General features: G+C 43.3%; 1 protein-coding gene and 1 pseudogene across 1 annotated transcript in view; both read right to left on the reverse strand.

Moving 5' to 3' along the window:
- Positions 1-17097, reverse strand: part of LOC122420348 (galectin-10-like) — a 37823-nt gene extending 20726 nt beyond the window's left edge. The window contains exon 1 of the mRNA XM_043435430.1: positions 16997-17097. The gene's annotated coding sequence lies outside the window, so the exon portion shown is untranslated. The remainder of the gene's footprint in view (positions 1-16996) is intronic.
- LOC122421277 lies at positions 701-17163 on the reverse strand (annotated as a pseudogene).
- Between the last annotated feature and the right edge of the window lie 5996 nt (positions 17164-23159).

Below are 23159 nucleotides of genomic sequence, written 5' to 3' on the forward strand. Positions count from 1 at the left end.
TAGTACAATCATAGCAACAGGCTCGGGATTGACTTCCAGCATCTCAACTAAATCAGGACTCATGAAATCAAACGAGTAGAAATTCTCAGGCGCAGTGCCTTTCAGTGTGTGCACTAAAGGGACGAATCATCGGCCTCACGCACACCGAGCACAGAGCGCTACAGCAGGCACGGAGGAATATCCAGTCCACACCCCCATGCTAGGGGGCCACAGGGGATAAACAGCAGCCCCTGGTTCCCATCACTGCTGAGCACTGGCCGTGCTCCAATCAATCACTGCCCACGGGAATCTTTCTCTGCGGCAACTGGCACCAAACTCATTCTCAGCTTCTATCAGCGCCTGCAAGATGACAGAATGACAACTCCTCCCTTCCAGAGGCTCTGATCATCTATTCCTTATAACACTGGAGAACCACTTAGGAGACACAAGTGGCTGCCTAAAAACAGACCAAGACAGATTTAAGAAAGTCCTCTGTGTCCACATTCCCTGGTGGCTCAGACGGTAAAGTGTCTGGTTTCAATGCGGGAGACCTGGGTTGGGAAGACCCCCTGGAAAAGGAAATGGCAACTCTTGCCTGGAAAATCCCATGGATGGAGGAGCCTGGTAAGCTACAGTCCATGGAGTCGCAAAGAGTCAGACACGATTGAGCGACTTCACTTCTGTGTTCACAAGGACTATCTTAGGCATCAGTTTTGATAATTCATATCATCTCGCACTGCCGGGTGCCGTTATGGGAGGTCCCGCCTGTGACGAGGTCATGAAGAAAATACCGGGCAGGCAAGGCCGTCTGGGACCCCATCCATGACGAGGTCACGAGGAAAAAACCTGACAGGCAAGGCCGTCTAGGATAAGGGACCCTCCAGGTTGGCCTCGGCCTCTACCCCACCCTGTATCCTCCCCCCTTTTTCTGCTGTTGTTCTTGTTTGCCCTGCTGCGGATTCTTGTGTTGCCTGCCGAGAGCTCTCCTGCTCCTCTTTCACTGAATGAGGACCAACTTAAACCCTAATTAATAAATCTCCTGGACGCTGGTACCCTATGAAGGGGCAAGGGGTGACGGAAATGCTTCAATTCAAACCCTTTTGCTGGCATTCTGGCTTGTGTGATAAATATGTGCTCTCATTGCAAAAAATGCTCTTGATTGTTCTAAACATCCTAAGCACAGTACGCTAACAAAAGAAACTATTAAGCATAGGCCCCTTCGCGGGGTGAGAAAAGCTCCACAAATATAATAGCCACAAATGTGCCTAATAGAAAATAGTTTAGATAGAGATTAGCTGGCGACTTCTTGCAGGTAGTTAACTTTTAGACTAAGAGCCTGTTTTGTGCCATATCTGCTGTTTCTGCAGACCTTCGCATTTCTGTTCTGTAAAAATGTAATCCTATCTAGTTCCCATAGAGATGACGCTTATTAGAAAGAAAATAGATTAACTATAAGAAAAACAGGGTCGGCTACTGAAGTTGCCTGTCACACCAGGTGCAAGCCATACAATGTTAGCAGGCCTGAAGGCCAAATGATAAGACTCTATGAACGAAAAGTATGTGGGTGACATCCTGTTTCTGTTGAAGGTCAAGTTGCAGTAATGTTTTGAGATGCCCTGTGTGTAAGCAATATGCACTTCCCCCAAAAAGATGTTGTTAAGGGTATAAAGGGGCCGTGCAAAATAAACTCCAGACTCAGCTCCGAGCTTTGTCTCACTGTGTCTCTCATTCGCCAACGCCGTTCATCCTGAGGGTTCCCCTGGATATTGCTGGGGCTGGACCTCGGCATCGCACCATAAAGAATGACACTGCATAGGAACCTGGAATGTTAGGCCCATGAATCAGGGTACCTTAGACATTGTCAAGCAGGCAATGGCAAGAGAGAACACGACATTTTATCAATCAGTGAACTAAAATGGACAGGAACAGGCAAATTTAATTTCAGATGACCATTATACCCACTACGCTGGGCAAGGATTCCTTAGAAGAAATGGAGTAGCCCTCAGGGTCAATAAGAGTCCAAAATACAGTACTTGAGTGCAATCTCAAAAACAACAGAATAATCTCAGTTCATTTCCAAAGCAAATCATTCAACATGACAGTAATCCCAGTCTCTGCCCCAAACACTAATGCCAAAGAAGCTGAGGTTGACCAGTTCTATGAAGACCTACAAGATCCGCAAGAACTAACATCAAAATAAAAAGACATCCTTTTCATCAGAAGGGACTGGAATGCAAAAGGAGAAGTCAAGAGATACCTAGAGTAACAGGCAAGTTTGGCCTTGGAGTACAAAATGAAGAAGGGCAAAGGTTAATAGAGCTCTGTCAAGAGAACACACTGGTCATAGGAAACACCCTTTTCCAACAACATCTCTTCCAAGAGACAACTTTACACAAGGACATCACCAGTCAATACCAAAATCAGAGTGATTATATTCTTTACAGCCAAAGATGAAGAAGCTCTATATAGTCACCAAAAACAAGACCTGGAGCTGACTGTGGCTCAGATCATGAACTCCTTATGCAAAATTCAGGCTTAAACTGAGGAAGTAGGGGAAACCACTAGACCATTCAGGTATGACCTAAATCAAATCCCTTATGATTATACAGTGGAGGTGACAAATAAACTCAAAGGATTAGATCTGGTAGACAGTGTGCCTAAGGAACTATGGACGGAGGTTTGTAACACTGTACAGGAGGCAGTGACCAAGACCATCCCACAGAAAAAGAAATGCAAGAAGGCAAAGTAGTTGTCTGAGGAGGCTTTACAAATAGCTGAGGAAACAAAAGAAGTGAAAGGCAAGGGAGAAAGGAAAAGATAAACCCAACTGAATGCAGAGTTCCAGAGAATAGCAAGGAGAGATAAGAAGGCCTTCTTAAATGAACAATGCAAATAAATAGAGGAAAACAATAGAATGGGAAAGATTAGAGGTTTCTTCATGAAAATTGGAGATATCAAGGTAACATTACATGTAAGGATGGGCGTGATAAAGGACAGAAATAGTAAGGACCTAACAGATGCAGAAGAGATTAAGAAGAGGTGGCAATAATACACAGAAGAACTACACAAAAATAGTCTTGATGACTGAGATAACAATCATGGTATGGTCACTCACACTTGCCAAGCATCCTGGAGTGTGAAGTCAGGTGGACCTTAGGAAGCGTTACTATGAACAAAGCTAGTGGAGGTGATGGAATTCCAGCTGAGCTATTTAAAATGCTAAAAGATGATACTGGTAATGCTGCATTCAGCGTATCAACAAATTTGGAAAACTTAACAGAGGCCACAGGACTGGAAAAGGTCAGTTTTCATTCCAATCCCAAAGAAGGGCAATGCCAAATAATGTTCAAACTATCATACAATTGTACTCATTTCACATGCTAGTAAGGTTGTGCTCAAAATCCTTCAAGCTATGCTTCAAGAGTATGTGGAACAAAAGCTTTCAGATGTACAAACTAAGTTTAAAAAAGGCAGAGGAACCAGAGATCAAATTGCCAACAGTTACTGGAACACAGAGAAAGCAAATAATTTCACAAAAACGTCTACTTCTGCTTCACTGACTATGCTAAAGCCTTTGACTGTGTGGATCACAACAAACTGTCTTGAAAATTCTGAAAGAAATGGGAGTATCAGACTACCTTACCTGTCTCCGAGAAAGCTGCATGAGGGTCAAGAAGCAACAGTTAAACTGGACATAGAACAACGGACTGGTTCAAAATTGAGAAAGGAGTACAAGGCCGTATATTGTCACCCTGCTTATTTAACTTACACGCATAGTACATTATGTGAAATGCTGGGCTGGATGAAGCACAAGCTGGAATCAAGACTGCCAGGTGAAATATCAACAACCTCAAATATGCAGATGATACCACGTTAATGGCAGAATTTGAAGAGGAATTAAAGAGTTTCTTGATGAGGGTGAAACAGGACAGTGGAAAAAGCTGGCTTAAAACTCAACATTCAGAAAACTAAGGCATCTGGTCTCATCACTTCATGGCAAATAGAAGGGGAAAAAGTAGAAGCAGTGACAGATTTTCTTTTCTTGGGCTCGATAACCACTGTGGACAGTGACTGCAGCCATGAAATTAAAAGACGCTTGCTCCTCGGAAGGAAAGCTATGACAAACCTAGACAGTGTATTAAAAACCAGAGATATCACTTTGTTGACAAAGGTCTGCAGGGTCAAAGCTATGGTTTTTCCAGTAGTCATGTATGGATGTGAGAGTTGAACCATAAAGCAGGGTGAGCGCTGAAGAACTGATGCTTTTGAATCACGGTGCTGGAGAAGACTCTTGAGAGTCCTTTGGACTGCAAGGAGATCAAACCAGTCAATCCTAAAGGAAAGCAACCTTGAATATTCACTGGAAGGACTGACGCTGAAGCTCTAACACTTCGGCCACCTGCTGAGAAGAGCCAACTCACTGGAAAAGATTCTGATGCTGGGAAAGACTGAAGGCAAAAGGAGAAGGGGGTGACAGAAGATGAAATGTTAAATAGCATTCCTGAGTAAATGGACATGAATTTGAGCAAACTCTGGGAGACAGTGAAGGACAAAGGAGCCTGGAGTGCTGTAGTCCATGAGGTCACAAAGAGCTGGACACGACTTAGTGACTGAACGACAATAACAGTCATCTCACACTGTGTTCAATGTCACAGTTTGTTGTTCAACAGCAATCTTACTAAGTGGTCTGCCTCTTGCCTTAAACGTCCTTCAACCTAACCTGCAGACACACTGAGGTGGCAACTCACAGCTAACAGTACTCTTCAGGCCTTTCTTCTTGCTTTCATCCCACAGTGGAAATTTCCTATTTAACTCTTGGGTTCTGATTTGGCACAATCTCCTGCCTCACTCGATCATTTCAGCATTTTGATAATGGATCACAGAACCTCATCAGGTAACTTGCAATTCATGTTTTGAAGAACTAGGAAATTCTTGCTCTAAGTGAATGAAAACTATCCTGTGGCCCATAGCTTACTGAGCAGAGCATGAGTTAGATTTCATATCTTCTTGTCCCTTGGCTGGTGACTATTTTATTTTAATAACCTACCCAACTCTACATGGAGGCCCTGCTAAATAAACAGGTAATAACTGCCCTTCCTTGAATGATATTTCTCAACCAGTCCACTTCACACGGACTGTTCACCTCTATCTCAGATACTGCTTGTGCTCATGGTGGCCAGTAGAGATGTCTCAGATACAAATATAAAACAGAGAGTCCAGGGACTTCCCTGGTGGCCCAGTGGTTAAGAATCTGCCTTGTAATGAGGGGTTGCAGGTTCATTTCCTTGTTGGCAAACTAAGATCCCACATGTCACAGGGCAAATAAGCCCACATGCAGCAACTACCGAGACTGTGTGCCCCAACTAGAGAGCTCCAACTAAAGATCTCACATGATGAAACTAACATCCAAGGCGGCCAAATAAAATAAATATCTTTTTTAAAATATAGAGAGTCCAGGGAACAAAAAATCTTTCAAGGGCTTCTGGGGGCTTCCCCAGACCCCATTTTTCTCAATCCTCCTCAATCCAAGTCCCTGATCATCTCCCAGCAAATAGGGCATTTCTCAAGAAATGGAAAGCCAGTCCTGGGTCCTAAAGCATTCTCTTCTCAGTGCCTTTCACTCTTCCCATTCTGTGCCAAAGCTCCCCCAAAGAAGAAGTTCTGTTCTGTGATAATTTGATCCTTGATGTTTAAGTCCCCAAAAGCTGGGTCGCCTCTGTGGTGCTGTCGTGGTGCTGACTCATGATGATGGCCCTAATGTTTTCAAGCGAGGAGCAGGCAACACACTCATAGCTCTAAGTCTCTATGATGCATGAAACACAAATTCACTTTGGATTTTCTGAACAGAAATTTGCAAATTGTTTCAGATTGTTCTAACAGGAATTCTTATGCAACAGAGTTTAAGACTGGAGGAAAATTCCATTTTCATCAGCATTTCCTATACTGACTCCTCAACAACCATTAAAATCTTTTACAGGGACTTCCCTGGTGGTCCATTGGTTAAAACTCTGAGCTCCCAATGCAGGAGACCTGGGTTGGGAAACTACATCCCACATGCTGCAATGAAAATCAAAGATCCCATGTGCCGCAACTAAGACCCAGCACAGCCAAATAAATAAAGCATGTTTTTAAAAATCTTTTATATATTCTTTCTCCCAAAGAACAAAGATGCTGTAGAGCTGTGCAACAATTTTTCTATTTTAATTTTCAAAAAACTGTAGTGGTGGACTGCCCTTTTGAGTACAGTGGTTAAGAATTCACCTGCCAAAAAAAAAAAAAAAAGAATTCACCCGCCAATGCAGGGGACATGGGTTTGATCTCTGGTCTGGGAAGATTCTACAGGCTGTAGGACAACTAAGCCCACATGCCAAAATACTGATCCTGTGCTCTGGAGCCCGAGAGTCACCAACTACTGAGCCTGTGTGCTGCAACTACTAAAGCCTGTGCACCTAGAATCTGTGTTCTGCAACAAGAGAAGCCACCACAATGAGAAGCCTGTGCACTGAAACAAAAAGTACTCCTTGCTCCCCACAACTAGAGAAAGACTGTACACAAAGATTTGGCACAACCCCCAGAAAATAAAATGAATAAAATAAAAAATTTTTTAAAAACTGCAATAGTAAAATAAACCTACATTCCATACTATGGTCTCATAAGCCATATATTAAGAGAGATGGAATTTCCTTATGCTTCCCTCACAAAATAGACAAAATATTAATATAGGGATAATTCGACAAGAGTTGGCAGTTATTCTTAATATTAAAGTACTAGTATCTTCTATCAGTAAAAATTAAGCAGAAGTTGCAATATAACCAATGGAAAAAAGAAATGTATCATAGAGTGTTTATGGTACCAGTTCAATGTTTTATTTTTAGGGCCCTCAAGATGAGTTAAGAAGTTCTGGTAAATATCAGAGAAGCAGGATCCCTATCACAAAGACTTTCAGCACCAACATAAGAGGCTTATGCTTGGTTCTAAGTACACCTGTGAGCTACAAGGAAACTACAAGGAAAGCAACAGGTCATCTTCTGCCATCAGACACCATTTATTAAACAGAACAATTGGTGAAAGCCAAGTGACTCCCACCCCTGAAGACTGTCCCATCCCCAGAACCTCTACTGCGAAAGCTGTCACATGGACAGAAAGCATGATTTGGAAATCGGGATGTTTATTTCAAGGGGGCTTGTCATAGAGAAGCTACTGAAAACAGACGTCTGGAAGGAGTGCACAAATAACCAAGTGAGTGAGTGTGCCCCCCTTCTAACCTGAAGAGTAAACCTGGGACATTGTTTCTTATAGGTCTCTCTGATATACAAGATCTACAAGGGTGATGTCTCCTCCCACCTCCCTTGATGGTGAAAGGTTGGGGCAGGACAAAAAGAGAGACTCCATCTACATAGGGAAGAGAGCAATTCTTGAAAATAGCCCAGACTCTAATGGGAGCATGCCTCAGATCTGAATGAGCTGAGTATATCAAAAGCAGTTGAGAACAGAATCCAGGCTTCACTTCCTGCCTCTGTGTGACCCTTTGCAAGCACAGCTAAGGCATCAGCTTGAGATTCTACCCTGTGGTGCTGGAGAGCAGTCCCTCGAGATATCTTAAACCAACAGCCATTGTAAGGTATAGTTCTCAATAAGCACAATGCCCGGGTTCAGGCAAACGAGAAGTGGATGGAGAAGTGACCCCTCTCACCATGACTCTTATGACCCACTTGGAGAATATGAGTTTCTGTCCTGGAAATTCCAGAGCTTGCAGCTCCAGAGGTCTTAGTTCTCAGGAGAGGGACCACATCCACCAGACGATACAGCCAGAGTTCCATTAATCTTAAGCTCTGGTTGCCACCCAATCACTTTTGGGCTCTTCATGCCAAGAGAACAGCAAGCAAACAAATAGATAACTTCAGGTGGAGAGGGAGGTGGGAGGGGGGATCAGGATGGGGAATACATGTAACTCCATGGCTGATTCATATCAATGTATGACAAAACCCACTGAAATGTTGTGAAGTAATTAGCCTCCAACTAATAAAGAAAAAAAAAATAAAAAACAAATAGATTACTATACTGGCAGGATACAGAACTGATGCCATGTAACAGGAACAAGGAAGAATACACCTAGAACTTTTGATGTTCTAGAACTAAGTGTAGAAAGAGGATTGTAGCAGCATCAATGTGATGAGGGAAAAGTAACCACAGGTTCAGATTGCTCAGACAAGAAGGTATATAATTTATTCCAGCAACATAAGCAACACAGATCAAGAGAAGTACTGGCCAAGCATGAGAGAAGTCTAGAATAATATAGAAGTAAAATTTGACCAAGGCCAGCCAACTACAGCAGTGAAGACCTTAACTTGTCCAATTGTATATCTTTTTGAAAAACAAGTGTGACTTGCTGCCACTTGACAGATCAGTGGCAGGATGGACTGAACTTCCCTGAGGCACCAGTGGACATGAGCGGTGCAGGGGAGACTCTAACAAAAACCACCAGCTCCTTGCTCATACTCCTCGGTGTCTGTGCACCAGTGGATTTCCAACAGCCAGTACCTTCATCAGTGCCTTACTGTCCTTTTCTGGAACTATAGGAAACAATACTCCCCATAGATGCATGGCAATCTGGAAATGACAAAGAATTAACATGTACCGGGAAACAATCCTAATCAAAGACACTCAGGAGTTGCTGTATAAACTGCCCAAAACCCTCAGTCTCCCATGAGATAATTCTGAAGTATGTGTTTGGTGTTACTTCCCAGAGTTTTCATGTGGCCTTAAATTTCTGCTTTGCACTGTAGTCACTGGCTTAATAAAGCACTCTTTACTGCCTTCCCTTCCCTGTTAATACATCCCCACTCCCTTCACTTCCCAAATAAATCACTGGCACTTGCTCCCAGGTCTAAGGGTCTACTTCTGGAAAAACCCAAATGAATAGACGTTCTGTAATATTTTTCAACAGTTTCCCTTTTCTGTTGCACCTTGAGGATACGTGCACACTAAGTCGCTTCAGTCGTGTCCAACTCTTTGTGACCTACGGACTGCAGCCCAGCAGGCTCCTCTGTCCATGGGATTCTTCAGGCAAGAATACTGGAGTGGGTTGGCATGCTCTCCTCCAGGGGATCCTCCTGACCCAGGGATCACACCCGTGTCTCCTGTGGCTTCTGCACTGCAGGTGGATTCTTTACCGCTGAGCCACTGGGGAAGCCCAGCTTAAGGATACTTTCTTGGGCATAAGCAAATTTAAGATAAACCTGGTTTATCTTAAATTTGCCTATGTCCAAGACTCTTCATCTCTCTTCCTTCAGGTTTCATTTTCTAGGCACATTATTTCTTTTGTTTCAGGTGAGAAAGCTCTTGATGTGTTCCTATGACTGACACTTTTTATAAGCACTTCTACTGTATATGTGCCAATTATTATTTCTAGTATTACTAAAAAATAACTTTAAAATATTTATCCCCAAATTCCCAAAAGGCTACAAGTAGGTAAACAGAATCCAGCTCTTAGTCTTGTGCAACCTCAATGCTTCTTTATGGACATTATCAATTAACAGTTTCTGGGTCACACAGGCCTGATATTTCTTACCAGTGACAGTACACATCCCTTCTACTAGTTAAGGTCTACCATAAATTGACAATTGCAACATTAAATCCTCCTGCTAGCCAAGCAAAATCCAGAGCCATGAATCCTGCAGGACTATAGTTCCAAAAGCCACTATCTCAACAGTTATCTAATCCAAAGAAGTTATCACCAAGATCTTTTAGAAAGTGGAATATACAACCTCATTAATGGTAATGTTATTCTCCAAATACACTGTCCATCTCTTATATTACTGTGGTAGGCTCTGCTAGTCTTTCATAAAGTCCTTGTCATTTTTGTCATAGAGATAAGCACACTTCCCAGCCTCCCTTGCAGTTAAGTATTTCTATGGCTGACTTGTAGCCAATGGAATATAAGTCGTGGCACCATGCCCAAGCTTGTCCCACAAAAACCTCCTATGCAGGCACCATTTTCCCTTCTTCAAGCTGACTGGAAGCAAATCTCCAAGGTGACCTGGGAACCCATGTGTGGGAACGGCAGGGCTGAGACCAGCCTGGCTCCCTGAATGACAGCACAGAGCACTCCAATTAAAAGGCAGAGACTAGTAAAAATTATTTTTTATGATTCAAATATATGGTGGCTCAGATGGTAAAGAATCTGGCTGCAATTCGGGAGACCCCGGTTCAATCCCTGGATCAGGAAAATCCCCTGGAGAAGGGAATGGCTACCCACTCCAGCATTCTTGCCTGAAGGATTCCATGGACAGAGGGGCCTGGTGGGCCACAGTCCCTGGGGTAGAAAAGAGTCAGACACAACTGAGCGACTAACACTTTCATTTATATGCTATCTACAAGACACAAATCAGATTCAAAAACACAAATAGACTAAAAGTAAAAATATGGGAAGAGATCTACCAAGCAAACAGTAAACAAAAGAAAGCTAGAGTGGCTATGTGAACACTTTAAAATTAGACTTTAAGATAAAAATTATTACTACAGACAAAAAAAAAATTTTTTTTACTAGAGACAAAGAATGACATATTAAAAGAGATAATTTCATCAAGAAGATATAACAAACATATAAGCACCTAACAACAGAGCCCCTAAATACATGAAAGCAAAAAACAGAATCAAATAGATAAACAAACAATTCGACAATAATAGTTGGAGATTTCAGTACTCCACTTTCAATAATGGACAGAACAATTAGGCAGAAAGCCAAGGACACAGAAGACTTGCACAACTAGTCCTATCAGAAATCTATCATTCACCCAACAAGAGAATGCAGATTCTTCTTAAGTGTACATGAATCATTCTCCAGGGTAGACCATCAGTTCAGTTCAGTCACTCAGTCGTGTCTGACTCTTTGCTACCACATGGACTGCAGCATGCCAGGCCTCCCTGTCCATCACCAACTCCCAGAGTTTACTCAGATTCATGTCCATTGAGTCAGTCATGCCATCCAACCATCTCATCCTCTGTCGTCCCCTTCTCTTCCCACCTTCAATCTTGCCCAGCATCAGGGTCTTTTCCATTGAGTCAGCTTTTCACATCAGGTGGCCAAAGTATTGGAGTTTCAGCTTCAACATCAGTCCTTCCAGTGAACACCCAGGACTGATCTCCTTTAGGATGGATTGGTTGGATCTCCTTGCAGTCCAAGGGACTCTCAAGAGTCTTCTCCAATGCCCATCAGCAAACAAATGGATAAGGAAGCTGTGGTACATATACACCATGGAATATTACTCAGCCATTAAAAAGAATTCATTTGAGTCAGTTCTAATGAGATGGATGAAACTGGAGCCCATTATACAGAGTGAAGTAAGCCAGAAAGATAAAGACCAATACAGTATACTAACACTTACATATGGAATTTAAAAAGATGGTAACAATAACCCTATATGCAAAACAGAAAAAGAGACACAGATGTACAGAACAGACTTTTGGACTCTGTGGGAGAAGGTGAGGGTGGGATGTTCAGAGAGAACAGCATTGAAACAAGTATAATATCAAGGGTGAAACAGATCACCAGCCCAGGTTGGATGCATGAGACAAGTGCTCAGGGCTGGTGCACTGGGAAGACCCAGAGGGATGGGATGGAGAGGGAGGCGGAAGGGGGGATCGGGATGGGGAACACATGTAAATCCATGGCTGATTCATGTCAATGTATGGCAAAAACCACTACAACACTGTAGAGTAATTAGACTCCAACTAATAAAAATAAATGGAAAAAAATTAAAAATAAAAAAGAATCTTCTCCAGCACCACAGTTCAAAAGCATCAATTCTCCAGCACTCAGCTTGCTTTATAGTCCAACTCTCACATCCATACATGACTACTGGAAAAACCATAGCCTTGACTAGACAGACCTTTGTTGGCAAAGTAATGTCTCTGCTTCTTAATATGCTGTCTAGGTTGGTCGTAACTTTTCTTCCAAGGAGTAAGCATCTTTTAATTTCATGGCTGCAGTCACCATCTGCAGTGATTTTTGAGCCCCCAAAAATAAAGTCTGACACTTTTTCCACTGTTTCCCCATCTATCTGCCATGAAGTGATGGGACCAGATGCCATGATCTTAGTTTTCGGAATGCTGAGCTTTAAGCCAACTTTTTCACTCTCCTCTTTCACTTTCAAGAGGCTCTTTAGTTCTTCTTTGCTTTCTACCATAAGGGTGGTGTCACCTGCATATCTGAGGTTATTGATATTGCTCCCAGCAATCTTGATTCCAGCTTGTGCTTCATTCAATCTGGCATTTCTCATGACATACTCTGCATATAAGTTAAATAAGCAGGATGACAACATACAGCCTCGACATACTCCTTTCCCGATATGGAACCAGTCTGTTGTTCCATGTCCAGTTCTAACTGTTGCTTCTTGATCTGCATACAGATTTCTCAGGAGGCAGGTCAGGTGGTCTGGTATTCCCATCTCTTTAAGAATTTTCCAGTTTGTTGTGATCCACACAAAGGCTTTGACGTAGTCAATAAAGCAGAAGTAGATGTTTTTCTGGAACTCTCTTGCTTTTTCAATGATCCAGTGGATGTTGGCAATTTGATCTCTGATTCCTCTGCCTTTTCTAACTCCAGCTTGAACATCTAGAAGTTCAAGTGTTTTACGATGTTTCAAACTAGTTTATTTAGGGTTTCCCTTTTCACTCCTCAATAAGGAAAGAAAGAAAGTGAAGTTGCTCAGCCGTGTCCAACTCTGCAACCCCATGGAGTGTAGCCTGCCAGGATCCTCTGTCCATGAGATTTTCCAGGCAAGAATACTGGAGTGGGTTGCCATTTCCTTCTCCAGGAGATCTTCCCAACCCAGGGATTGAACCTAGATCTCCCGCATTGTAGGCAGACACTTTACCATCTGAGCCTTCAGGGTGCTTCTTCACTAGTTCATCTAGTTCTGAAGGGTTACTGAACGTCATCTTCATCGGCCAACCATCTTCATAACAAGATTTGTTGACAAGTCCTGGATTTTCTGCTAGAGTTTTATTAATTTCAGTTATTTCTCCTGATGGAGAATAGAGTTCACTAGGAGCTTTCACACTTTCCAAGCACCAGACTCCTCCTGTTAGTTCAATTTTGTCCCAACTTCAGGCAGACTACAGTAAACATCACCCAAAGCTTCCTGTGCAAAATTGCTGATTCCCACCGTTTCAACACCGTTTTCTGTTGTAACCCATTCGTGTTTTTCTGTGAATTTCCGCACCGACAGCAGAGCGAGGCCGGTGCGTAGCGCCCAGACAGCACCCGCCCGCAGTCCCCAGGGCCGAGGCGAGCAGGGCGCGTTGGGTGCCGAGATGGCACGCAGGCTGCCGACCGCGGCCCGCACGCTCCGCACCGCTCGCAGCACTGTGTTCACGGGTGTGCAGAGGGTCTCTGCGCTGCACTAACAGCACCTAGGCCCGCGGGGGCGGGGCGGCCCTGCCAATTCAACATTTTTTAAAGGACTGAAATCGTACACAGTATGTTGAGTACAACGGAACTAAATTAAAATCAATAACGGAAAAAATTTGGGAAATTCACAAACGTGTGGAAATTAAACAATACTCTCCTGAAGAATCAACTGGTCAAAGAAAAAAATCACAAGAGAAATTTAAAATATTTTGAGATAAATGAAAACAAAAATACACAACTTATGAGGTGCAGCACAAGCACTGTTTGCAGGGAAATTTAGAGTTGTAAATATATTAACAAAAAAGAAAATTTTCAAATAAATAACTTAACCTTCCACTTTAAGAAACTAGAAGAGCAAACTAAATCCAAAACAAGCAGAAAGAAATCATAAAGATTAAAACAGAAATGAAACAGAGAGGCGAAACAGACAAAATCAAGAATCAAAAGTTGGTTCCCTGAGAAGATTAATAAAACTGACAACCGTTAGGGAGACTGACCAAGAAAAAAGAGAGAAAGCTCAAATTATTTGCAATTGTCAAAGAAACTATTTTTAGTGTCTATTAGAACTTATAAACATTCAGCAAAGTTACTGGACAAGACAACATGGGAACCATTGGCATTCTTATACACCAGCCTAAGAGTCCCACTGCAATAAAGAGCCCATTCACAACAGGAAACAAATGCTTAACATTTCTAAAATTCAAAAACAATAAAAGGCATGCGAAGTTTAAGATGCAAAATGTATCACGCACATAAACCTTATATAACAAATTAGAGCAATTAAAATGAAATTTTAAAAAAGTCATGTTCCCACCAAGCTTCAAAAATAAAAACATTTGTATCTGTGAGATGAGCTCGAACCTGGGACCCTTTGCTGCAGTGGTTGCACCTGGACAAGGGCCTCCCAGAGCAATAAAATATAAAGAAACTATAAGGAACTAAAGATAACTGCGTGCTGCAGAGTTGAGGCAAATTATGTGCAAGATACAATGCCGGGGCCCAGCCTTGGCAGGATCCAGGGGGTACCCTCAGGATGAATGGCGTCGGCGAGAGAGAGAGAAAGAGAGAGAGAGAAAGAGAGAGAGAGAAGACACGTGAGACCAGCCTTGATAGGGCCAAGTCTGTGTTTTACTTTTTGACAACCGGTTTTATACCCTTTCACAGAACGTTTTCAAGGTACAAGATGCTTACTCATGATTACACAGGATTAGTATTACATCATTTTGTTTTTTAGGAAAAGCAGGATGTTTTTTGCTTTCTAATTCTATAGTAATTCTTAGCACATGATCTTCTGGCCTTGGGGCCATTAACATTTTATGCAGGTCAGGTGAATGTAAACCTGTTTTCCGTTTTTATGGTGACCTTAACTGAAAGGTAGCAGTCTCATAGGGAAATAGTACAGAGTAGAATTATATCCTTGTTAATACAAAAATTAATCCTTCTGCAAAAGCTGTCAGTTGCGTTTATCTAAGAAGCTTACCACATACTGACTCTGCAACTTTGGTGAGGCAGCTTCTGCCTAGCACTCCTGGCTGACAATTAACAACCATCTCATTGTTAACCACACTAGGGCTAAGTCCTTATTTCTCTAGATCTTTAACTATATTAACAATGGTTTCTATAACACAACCTTAGCACATTAAAAGCAAAAACACAGCAAGCAAAACACAGCAAGCAAATCTCAACCCAATAACCACCTATAGAATAATTTTTCTTATGTTTTCTAATAGGACTCCTTTACCCCTTAAAAAGGCTCTATGTCTATTAGGGCTTTTATATAATCAGGTTCTTTATGCTATTTTATGATTAGGATATTATAAGCAATCATGCATATTAGTACTAAGGGCATAAAAGCATTTGGCTAACTACCAGCAAAGCAGTTTAAATTAAAACACTCCTTTCACCCTGGATAATATAAAATACCACCACCTGGGAAACTTATTGATTAAAGTTCTAAATTGATTCCTGTGTCACAGAAATTAGGGAGTAGTCCATTGAGGCAGGCATCAGAAAGACAGATATCATCTTTAAGGTGAGCACTGGGGGCAGCTTTTCGAAATCCCTGAAAACCTGATCTGCCTTGCCTGTCAGGCTTTCTCCTCGTGACCTTGTCATGGGTGGGATCCCGTGAGCTGGCCTTTTCGAAACCCCTGAAAACCTGATCCGCCTTGCCCGTCAGGTTTTCTCCCTCATGGCCTTGTCATGGGTAGGGTCTCGTGTGTTGGCTCCCGGCAATATAAAAAGATCAAAAACCCAAACAGCACCACCAAGGGGATGGGCAGATCGACTAAGCCATCCCTCCATCCACCCCTGCCCCTACCCTCACCCTCACTCCCATATAGGAAACCAGCTCATCACTCCTTCAGAGAGCAGAGCAAGGGAACCTGTTACTTGTTTTCACTCACTCCTACAGCAGCAGGAGTCCCAGTAAAGCCTCACCTGAATGTCCCTGGCCTCTGATCAATGTCCATTGGTTAAAGAGGCTAAGAACCCTGGTTGGTAACACCTGTGAATCTCCCTAGTCGTCCCTCCCCGCTGTTCCGACTTGCTCACTGCCTCAAGTAAACTCCATTTTGAATTTGTTTCACATATGTTTTTAGCTAGTTTTACGAGCTACATCTAAAAACAACTAGAAGGAAAAAAAAACTAAAACTTATGTAACTTAAAGAAAACTGACACATACATCACATTAATACGGGAGAAAAATTTTAAAGATTTAGTTCTTTAAATTTAAACTACAATTTAAAACTAGATTTTAAAGATTCCAGTTCTTCCCTAATTTAATCTAAGAATTTATGAATTCTTTTATGAAGCAAAATCCCAATAGGCTTTTAGAGAAATTCTCAACTGACTCAAAACTTCACAGACACTGTAAAGTCCGCGGAGAACTGAGACAATCTCGAAGGACTAGCAGGGAGGATTCAGCCTCATGCACTGTCAATAAACCACATATTAAAGTGTTTGATATAGTAAGAAAATATGCACTGGTGCAGATAAGCAGATCAGTTAATACGAAAGAACAGTGGTGGGACTTAGCTGGCGATCCAGTGGTTAAGAATCCTCACTTCCACTGCAGAGGCCACGGATTCCATCCCTGGTCAGAAAACTAGGATCCAGTGGGAAGGGAGGGAGGACAGTCCAAATACAGACCCAAGCAGAGAGGTGGCATTACAAGAGTGTCTGGAAGACAGTTCCCCTATCAGTTAGAAGCGGTCTGGGATGAAAGTTTGGGGAGTTACAAGTGTAGGGTAGGCAGGGAAGCCTGCCAAAGCCTTAGATTTAAGACGAAGGGCAAGGGGTCGGTGGTGTGGAGAAAGAAATGTGAAGGTGGTGGGAGGCTGGGAGAAAGAAGATGAAAGAGCGGAAGAAGGAGAAAGGTGAAGTGGACGTGGGGAATGGAAGGAGAAGACAGCAGGGGAAGAGACCAAGGAGAGGGGAGAGAGGGGAAAGGGGGGGGGGGGGAAGCAGGTGGGAAACGCAAAGAGGAGCAAAAGTATATGAGGTAACAGCAGACACGGCAGGGCCGTTTCATGTTTCCAACACCAAAAGTCGCAGTTTTCCAAAACAAAATAGGGTCTGAGACACTGATACTGTGTGTCTTACCAAGAATTACTCGACTAAGATTCAAAGTGTGAAGCAGCCGTTCTCATTTGTTGGGTACTAAGACCAACTTCAGCCACACGGAAACAGCATAATGAACGTTCTCTCAGGCACGGTTTCCACACCCGTGAGTGTGTGGCGCGTGCGCATATACGCTCACGTGCGCGCATGCGCAGAGCAATACGTATGCACATGCGCTCACGTGGTCACACGCACTATAGCGGTGTCTTGTTGTTCCGCTGTTTCTGAGAAATGTGCAGTTAGTTGACCCTGCGGGTTCGAGATGCCCAAGCTGCCTACAGGCAGCAGTGTCCTGCCGACCCCGACATGGAGAAAAGCGACCGCAATGTCCTGCAGGTGGAGATAGGCTTCGAGAGGTCACCAGGAAGGCCTGCGGAGCCCCGCAGGGATGCTGAATGACAGTCAAGGATGGAGAAGGGCTCTGACCACAAGAGGACACGGGTCTCTGAGAAGTGCGCTGGCAGGAGAACGGCCCCCGGACCAGCTGCCTTCCCACCAGCAAGCCCAAGGGCTTCGGGCCTGACTTGAAGCAAGTGCAGCCTCTGTTTGGGGAATGGGTGCCCAGCACCCCGGGCAGCCGGTTAAGAGGGTATGGCAAACCCAGCTGGGCGTTTATGGATGCTGCTGCTGCTGCGGCTAAGTCGCTTCAGTCGTGTCCGACTCTGTGCGACCCCATAGACGGAAGCCCTCCAGGCTCCCCCATCCCCGGGAGTCTCCAGACAAGAACACTGGAGTGGGTTGCCATTTCCTTCTCCAATGCATGAAAATGAAAAGTCAAAGGGAAGTCGCTCAGTCGTGTCCGACCCTTAGCGACCCCATGGATTGCAGCCTACCAGGCTCCTCCGTCCCTGGGATTCTCCAGGCCAGAGTACTGGAGTGGGGTGCCATTGCCTTCTCCGTTTATGGATATGTGTACAGCAAAGGAAACAGCCCACGATGGCCTCTGGCAAACACGTTCCCAACGTCTTATCTGGAGATCATGAAAGATCTCTTTCCATCTGTGGTTCTCAGTTGCCTGGCTGCAGAACTCGACGATGATAGGCTGAAAGACATGCGATATCCTGCACATCAAAAGAGAAGGCTGCCTTCAGAGAACCCTGCCCTTCTTTTTTGGATTCATTTAAGAGAGTCTTTTGCCAGTCCTACAACTGAAACATTTTTATTGGGGCATGTGGTGTGGAGTGCAGCGGACTGTAAATAGGGGGAAAGAAAGCAGTTCTTTCAGTTTGGAGAAAATGGAAGAGTATCATCAGGAAACAACAGAAAAGAGGTAGTATTAATGTTGGATCTTCTGAAGCCAGTTTTTAGAAAAATCTTTAGAAAAATCTTGATTGATGCAGACTCTTTTGTCTGCATTGTGGAAAGTATCTTTTATCTTTGCCTCACTACAAAGATTGGTTTTACAAGAATAAAGCTTGACTCAGCAACTTGAAAATAGCAAAGCCCATGGATATTAAGCAAGTTGAGAAAAGAAAGAACCCTAAGATCCAAGTTTCTAAATTTAACACCTGGAAGGAAAATTGGTGTCCCCGAGTCTTTACTGGGGCTCCGTGGTTCACTGCCCACATGATTTTTATTAGATCTGTTCCTCTGCTAAATTAACAGAATTTCCTAACCTTGCTTGGTTCAAGAACTGAGCCAATCTGATCAAGATGCATTATTCTTTTAGTGTTCTACTGATACTATTTACGAATAGTCTGTTTAGGATTTTTCCATCAATATTCATAAGTGAGATTGCTATATGTGCTGTTGTGTAGTCTTTCTTAGCTTTTAAAATAGGTATACTCACTTTATACAAAGAATTTAAAAGCTCCATTAATTTGTGTGTGTGTATGCTCTGAAATACTTTAAAATGCATTGGGGAGGTAAATGATGTTATTGGTTCCAACAAAAGCAGAGACCTCCCACCCATTGATACCATGCTTTGCCATTTGACTTAACCTCGCCAGTGAAATGTGAGCCGTAGTGATGAGTGTCACTTCTGGACAGAAATTTGGAGAGCATAGTTCCATCATTTCTATGTTTCTATGTGTAGTTCCATCATTTCTATGTTCCATCTTGCCACAGGAATGGCATGTCCCAAGAAGGCAAGGTTTCTTCAGGCTGAATCTTGAATTGAGGAAGATACATGGAACAGAATCACTACCAACCCAGAGCAGATTGCAAGTAAAAAATAAATTCTGGGGACATCTGGTACAGGAAGATTCCACATGCCCTGGGGCAACTAAGCCCATAGGTCACAACTAGTGAGCCCGAGCGCATAGAGCTAGTGCTCTGCAACAGGAAAAGCCACTGCAGTGAGATGCCCGTGCACCGCCATGGAGAGTAGCCCCCACTCACCACAACTAGAGAAAGCCCACGCATAGCAATGAAGACCCAGTGCAACCAAAAAAAAATGTTTTTAAATAATCACAATAAACTCTGTTGTCATCAACCATTGAGATTTGGGTGATTTTTATTACCAAAGCAAATTACCACTTATTCCTGGTTCACAGGAGGAAGTGTGGGCTGGAGCACTTAGGCCAGCCAGCCTCGCTTCCAGGAGCAGTAGCCTCCGGTCATTTGGAGCCACATAAAACTTTCTTAGACTAAGGATGGAAAAAAATGGGGTACTTGTGGGAATTCCGTGGTGGTCCAGTGCTAAGACTCCATACTCCCAATGCAGAGACCCTGAGTTTGATCCCCAGTCAGGGAGCTAGATCCCACATGCCTCAACTAAGCGTTTGCATGCTGCACCTAAAGATCCTGCATGCCGAAACAAAGACCTGGCACAACCAAATAAATACTTCTTAGTGGAATGTCTGTCATGATCCAGCGTTGCAGCGTGGTTCCTGAGAAAGCCTTCAATCATGGAGAGACGAGGCTCTGAGATGGGGTTGGTGTGGAGGGGTGGCTTGAAGAATCCCCATCAGATGCCCCCCCCCCTTTTTTTTCCATTTATTTTTATTCGTTGGAGGCTGATTACTTTACCAGACGCCCCCTTAGAAAGGCTTCTCCTCAGCACTCCAAAACACAGGCAGGATCTTACTCAGACAATGCCTGCCAGCCTGGTGAGACGGGGGCTGGGGCTGGAACCCTCTCCCTATCCCTCCCCTTTCTCTGGGGGCCTTTAACCACAGCTCCAAGGAGAAGAGAGAAGATAAACGTGTGCCCCATTGTATGCCTCTTATTAATATATTGTCTTGTGACTGACCTGGGTATGGGCTGATGGTTGTTCCCTCTGCCTGAGTCAGAGGGAGGTGGGTTGGCGTGAATGTGCTTGTAGCCTCTCGTCCCTTCCACCTCAGCCTGGGTCAAACCAGATGCCCTTCACCCTCTGTTCCCTGTGGGAACATTCCAGCCTTCAGGAGAAAAGTGAGCAGCCTCATTCCCAGCACCAACATCTACTGCTCCCACACAACTGAGGGGGACTGAAGGTGGACAGCTGGCACCCAATTGATGGGCCAGATTAATAGTAATAAATACCCAACATTTTCATTGAGCTTAATAAGTTCTGTGCTGTTACAAGGACATGACATGAGTTAACAGACTTATTCCTACAACACCCCTATGAGGTAGGTACTGTGAATATTATGTCAGTTTCATAGCGGAGGAACCTGAGTCACGGAGCTATTAAGTCACCTGCAGGTGGTTACACAAATTAGCCACACCAACTCTCCAGCATAGTCACAGTGGGAAGGAGGAGCTGTACCCCAGCAGAAAGCCTGCACTTTGTAATTAGGAGAGAGGCATGGGTGAGAGAAAAGATTATCAGAACCACTTAAGTGGCGCATTCAGACTTTTTTCTGCTTTCTCCACACCCTGGTGAATTCCTGCTCTCCAGATGCTTCATCATCACTTTTTATCCCCCACCTTGAGCTGAGTTTCATGAGTCCTCAAATAGGGAGGGGCAGGAAGGGAAGGGAGAGTCCACAGATGCGCAGTCATTTGAGCAGGTCTTCCTGAGCTTGGAGTCATCACATAGCTAGGAGCTGTGGGATAGGGAGGCTGTGAGAACTGGGTGAGCTGTATCTGTCCCCAGGGCTGCCGTAGCTACCACAGACTGGGCAGATTATACAATAAGAAATTTATTTTCTCATATCTCTGGAGGCTGAAGCCCAAGATTAAGGGTGGTTCAATGGTAAGGAATGTGCCTACCAATGCAGGAGACACGGGTTCAATCCCTGGGTCAGGAAGATCCCCGGAGAAAGAAATGGCAACCCACCCCAGTATTCTTGTCTGGGAAATCCCATGGATAGAGGAGCCTGGCAAGCTACAGTTTATGGGGTTGAAAAGGAGTCAGACATGACTGAGTGACTAAACAATAATAACATAAGTACATAGTACATCCCTGGGACAGAGAAGGGTTTAAGTAACACACAGACCCATACACACACACATACCCTTTGTCATTACATGTAGCAACAGAAACCATCCACAGGGAGGTGCATCCAACCTGGGCTGGTGATCTGTTTCACCCTAGATAATATACATGTTTCGATGCTGTTCTCTTGAAACATCCCACCCTCACCTTCTCCCACAGAGTCCAAAAGTCTGTTCTGTACATCTGTGTCTCTTTTTCTGTTTTGCATATAGGGTTATCATTACCATCTTTCTAAATTCCATATATATGTGTTAGTATGCTGTAATGGTCTTTATCTTTCTGGCTTACTTCACTCCCGTATAATGGGCTCCAGTTTCATCCATCTCATTAGAACTGATTTAAATGAATTCTTTTTAATGGCTGAGTAATATTCCATGGTGTATATGTACCACAGCTTCCTTATCCATTCATCTGCTGATGGGCATCTAGGTTGCTTCCATGTCCTGGCTATTATAAACAGTGCTGCGATGAACATTGGGGTGCACGTGTCTCTTTCAGATCTGGTTTCCTCGGTGTGTATGCCCAGAAGTGGTATTGCTGGGTCATATGGCAGTTCTGTTTCCAGTTTTTAAAGAAATCTCCACACTGTTTTCCATAGTGGCTGTACTAGTTTGCATTCCCACCAACAGTGTAAGAGGGTTCCCTTTTCTCCACACCCTCTCCAGCATTTATTGCTTGTAGACTTTTGGATAGCAGCCATCCTGACTGGCGTGTAATGGTACCTCATTGTGGTTTTGATTTGCATTTCTCTGATAATGAGTGATGTTGAGCATCTTTTCATGTGTTTGTTAGCCATCTGTATGTCTTCTTTGGAGAAATGTCTGTTTAGTTCTTTGGCCCATTTTTTGATTGGGTCATTTATTTTTCTGGAATTGAGCTGCAGGAGTTGCTTGTATATTTTTGAGATTAATCCTTTGTCTGTTGCTTCATTTGCTATTATTTTCTCCCAATCTGAGGGCTGTCTTTTCACCTTGCTTATAGTTTCCTTTGTTGTGCAAAAGCTTTTAAGTTTCATTAGGTCCCATTTGTTTATTTTTGCTTTTATTTCCAATATTCTGGGATGTGGGTCATAGAGGATCCTGCTGTGATTTATGTCGGAGAGTGTTTTGCCTATGTTCTCCTCTAGGAGTTTTATAGTTTCTGGTCTTACATTTAGATCTTTAATCCATTTTGAGTTTATTTTTGTGTATGGTGTTAGAAAGTGTTCTAGTTTCATTCTTTTACAAGTGGTTGACCAGTTTTCCCAGCACCACTTGTTAAAGAGGTTGTCTTTTTTCCATTGTATATCCTTGCCTCCTTTGTCAAAGATAAGGTGTCCATAGGTTCGTGGATTTATCTCTGGGCTTTCTATTCTGTTCCATTGATCTATATTTCTGTCTTTGTGCCAGTACCATACTGTCTTGATGACTGTGGCTTTGTAGTAGAGTCTGAAGTCAGGCAGGTTGATGCCTCCAGTTCCATTCTTCTTTCTCAAGATTACTTTGGCTATTCGAGGCTTTTTGTATTTCCATACAAATTGTGAAATTATTTGTTCTAGTTCTGTGAAAAATACCGTTGGTAGCTTGATAGGGATTGCATTGAATCTATAGATTGCTTTGGGTAGAATAGCCATTTTGACAATATTGATTCTTCCAATCCATGAACACGGTATGTTTCTCCATCTGTTTGTGTCCTCTTTGATTTCTTTCATCAGTGTTTTATAGTTTTCTATGTATAGGTCTTTTGTTTCTTTAGGTAGATATACTCCTAAGTATTTTATTCTTTTTGTTGCAATGGTGAATG

This window comes from Cervus canadensis, chromosome 18, assembly GCF_019320065.1.
Source record: "Cervus canadensis isolate Bull #8, Minnesota chromosome 18, ASM1932006v1, whole genome shotgun sequence".
Lineage (NCBI taxonomy): Eukaryota > Metazoa > Chordata > Mammalia > Artiodactyla > Cervidae > Cervus > Cervus canadensis.